Below are 4,590 nucleotides of genomic sequence, written 5' to 3'. Positions count from 1 at the left end.
ATGATTGTTTTTTAAAAATGCTATTTAGTAAATTTCGTTTTGATTTCGACATTAGAAATATTCAGATTATAAAAGTTTTTCACATATGTTTTAAGATTTTAAAAATTTTAAAAAGTACGGTAGAATGCAACAATGTGGTTGAATTTGTTTGCATCTTCGTCAGCTTATTCGTTTGCAGACTGGAAAAATGGCGAACAGCCATCAAAATACTAATTCAAAATACACAAAAATGGGTGCGCGGAGCAAAATTCAGCCCTAATGGTAAGTTCATTTCATCGTGCGGCGACAAGTTAAGAATTTGCGATACATTTTCAGGCGAATGTATGCGAACGTTCACCGGGGGAAGAGGTATGGGACGGCAGCTGGCATGGCATCCAGATGGCAATCTGGTGGCTTTAGCATTAAGTTGTAACCGCGTTAAGATATTTGACAAAGCTGAAGGCGAGCTAATACAGTGCATTCGTCGCCGGAGAATGATGTTGCATTTCACCCAAGTGGAAATTTCTTGGTGACTGGCGGCGATGACGATACAATAAGATTGCTTGATTTATTAGAAGGTCGGCCAATTTATACACGGTAGTAGGGCACTTTAGCGGAACCAGGTCAAAATGGACGGGAAAATTATACACTAACTGGCTACTAAGTTTGCGCTGTCGCTTTCTCTCCACATGGTAGACATTTTGCTTCCGCGGCCGAGGATCGACAGGTAATTTCTGCTTTGTATGTAAAAAAATTATATAATATAAATTTTTTCCTGTATTCAACAGTTGCTCGTTTGGAAATCTAATTTGCGTACGTTTGATGCCAATAGCGCTCGCAACAAACAAGCCAGTTCTCAAAGAGTCGAAATTGATTTTAGTCATGCAACTGCTCCACATAACTCCGCCATAGACACACCAGTTGCTGGAGTACCAAAAAGCTGTGATGAAGGTATTTTAATTGATCCACGACAATCCGTGGCATATGGAATGCGTGATGGAAATTTTCTGGTGCTTGATAGCCAATATACTACAAGAGAACCATCTCCAAGCAACTTTACCACACCACATTGTCAGTAACATAAGCAACAGCAGTACCTCGTTTCTACACATGCCAAACAAAAGTAACAACAGCGATGGCCAGAGAACACCAAGCAAATATTTTTAATATTCATTTTTGTTTATCTTAAGATTTCGTTCGCGCTTAACTGCTTGGAAGGCTGCTGATGACTCTTCATAGAAAATGCATTGTTTGTAATTTATTAAATGTGATGTGTACATACTTATGTATTTCTGTTTGTATTTTAAACTATGTACGTTAACAATTTACATTGTATTAAATTATTACTTGTATTATTATTAACCTATTACACTTTATTTAAAATAAAACGAGTCATTTGTATTTTCTGATAAAAATATATTTATTTAAATTCTTATTGCTCTTCCACACCACCGCTGAGGTAGCAATACAGGCGCGTTACCGATTTTTTTAAGGTGTTCGGTTCCCCAGGAGGCCTATTTTCACCCATATAAAATAAATATCATTACCTTAACAAAAAAAAATATATACATATGTAGTTAAAATATAATGAAATGCTAATCTGTTTAGCGATTTAATGTGTACAAAAGTAATACTTTTTGAAAGCTGGAAAATTAGTTGAGGATTTTCTTTGTTAAGGTAATGATGTACATATGTAAATAAGTATACAAATACATAACCAAAAATAAGACTAAATAATACTGCTTGCAACAAAAATAAACAAAATAATACTTGTATTACAATTCAGGTACGGAATTTTACAGGTACATATTTTACAAAGTATTTACATAGTATTTACAAAACCGCCCCCAGTGACAGGCTAACAAACAAAGTAAATAATAATAAAAATAGATGTGGTGGGGATATAGGGCCTGCACTAAAAAAAATACTAGAAAGCTGCAAAGAAAACAAGCATATGAAAATATAAATATGAATATAAAAATATGAATATAAAAAGAAAGGTCTTACGCCTGTAGAAAAGATAAGAAATGTGCAAATCAATGAGCAAGGAAATGGGAACAAGGATTCGAACTTTGCAGACAGACACCCAGACTGAACCCAGACAGACACCCAGACTAATTTGAAATGTAAATGAGAAAAAAGAAAGGTCTTACGCCCATAGAAGTGTACAAATTAAAGAACAAGGAATTGGGCACGGAAGCTAACTACATGGGCAGCTCATTTCAAGACACCCAAATCGATAAAACCCTATTTTTCAGACGGATTCGGACTTTGCAGACAGACACTTAGACTGAAAGCGAACTCTATTGGTGTGTTACACACAAAAACTTAATGTTTTTAAAATTTGGTTGGTTCGCTTTCTTATTGAAACTGTTAACCAGAAAATAAGTTCTTATTCTTATGAAAATACATTTTAAAACATCGGGGTTGCAATTTTCGCAACAATAGTATGGCTCTACGTCTATCATTTTCTCAAATAAGATTTGGGAAAACCCAATTCTATGACAATTTGAATCGAAATTATCTGTGTAGATTTCTTCGATTTTGGACATAAACTCAACAAATTCATTGGGAGGACTAACAAGATGGCTATTACTAAATTGCTTCTCCATAGTGAAGAAGAAATCTTTTTCAGTAATTCCATCTTCTAATCTTGGTAATGGCATTAAGCAATTATGATGCTTGAAATATTTAAAATACATGTAGCCGCAAAAGTAAACAAAAGCGCTTCGATGAAGAAAACTACTTTCATCAATATCAACCGAAATATCGATTTGGACATCTTGAAATGAGCTTAAACTAGGCCGGGGTAGGCCTTGAAATATTTGCCAGGAAGTATCTCTGACTAAAACATCGTCACAAGCTGTAATAAGGGTGCTATTAGAAAATGATTCCCACTTATCTTCAGGCAAGAGTTCACAGTTCCCTTTATCTACGCATCTAATATACCCTATACCCCAGGCTTGCCTAAAGAGATATGAGAAACGCTGCGGCGTTATTCTCACATCAAAGGACCCCCCTCTACGAATATGACCAAAAAAAATTTTCTATTTTGTCTTGGCATAATTTACGTGTCAATAAAAAAGTGAATTCGTTATGTGACAAGAATCGCCACAAACGACGTAAACTACTAATATTTAGGACCCAACCTTTAATAAAACTATACGTATTGGTAATATCGCGACCTAAGTCGTCGTAAACTTTAATGGAATTCAAAAACTGTTCGGCTTCGTCAAGAAAAGTAAGTTGGTCTACAGTTGCTTGAAAGGGTTGTTTGAAATTTCCTACATCCCCAAAGTATATACTATTAAAAATATTAAATAATTTGTCAAAGAAAAGGACAAATTCGGCAGTGTTAAAAAAGGAAGGGGATCTTGAACTATTTAAAAGCCCCGAGCTATAGATAGCAAACATTGCGCTTGCCACAGAGTTACTAAAGACCTGCGATGCTAAACGCACGCTCATTTTATCAAAGGTTTTAGGTCTAATATGTGCCGAGGTAAGTTTATGGGTACAGGAAATATCATATTGAGACCCTTGTTCATAGAGATGCACAATATCCATCCAATCTACCGGGCGGCCTTGAAAAGTTACTTTATTTTTCTTGTTTTCTAAACAGTTTCTAGTACTTTTGAGGAGATGCGGAGAGTCGAAAAAATATACGATTTCCTGGCCATTAACTTCGAAGAAGGGTCGTTCTCTGGAAACTCCTACAATTTTCGAAAAACTAACGAAATTCGACCCTTGATCGGTTACCATTTGGCAGGGATATAGTCCAATACCCTGGAGCTGACCTATGGCTTCGAAAATATATTTTTTCAAAACATCTCCTTTGCACGATTTGTGCACAAAAAAATACGCTAAGGGATGCGTCCAAGACTCCCCACCAATGCCTTGGACGAAAATTGTTAAGACACTGGAAGCCACTCTGGAGGTACGATTTTCGTCTCCATAGTCCTCCAGTCCTATAATTGAGTCCCTATTCCTCTCATATTGTACATGGACTTTTAAAGACATTTCGTCGCAACAGATGGAGACATATTTCTGCGCATCTGTGAAACCACGGCTTCTCAGCTCCAGGGCCTTAATGCTGCTGTAATTGCATCCAGGGTTGCGTGGCCAACCTTGAACAAATAGTTCCAGGGTTTTTCGAGAGGGCCAGTTGAAAAGGGGCTTTAAGTACCTAAAAGCAATAGGTGACAGGAATTTTATGGCAAGGGCTAATGTTTTCAACTCCCTATCAAACCTATACCCTTTAGGAGTTCGGGGGGTATTCCTAAGGCAATTCCTCACGCATATTGCAAGATGTGGAGGCAATTTACCACATAGCTCTTCGATTTGGCTGTTCTGACTATTAACAGCCAAATCCGGGTAAGCCTCCAAACTATAAACCTTTTTTTCTAAGATTGCTACCTTTTCTCGTAGCAATCCTAACTCCTCATTTTTCCTATCCAACTCTTCCCGGTATTTTCTTTTTCTAGGAGTCCCATCAGTAAGGTATTTATCCGTTTGTGTTTGCCTACTATTAGCCCAAGTTTTAAGAAGAGAGTGACCTAAAGAAGAATTTACTTCATCATGTGAAGCGGGTGGAAGGGACTCTTCTAAGGAATC

This window comes from Rhagoletis pomonella, unplaced genomic scaffold, assembly GCF_013731165.1.
Source record: "Rhagoletis pomonella isolate Grant_MI unplaced genomic scaffold, Rhpom_1.0 Rhpom_scaffold_00002, whole genome shotgun sequence".
Classification (NCBI taxonomy): Eukaryota; Metazoa; Arthropoda; class Insecta; order Diptera; family Tephritidae; genus Rhagoletis; species Rhagoletis pomonella.
The sequence above is the reverse complement of the archived record's forward strand: the minus strand, read 5'-3'. Positions refer to the sequence as shown.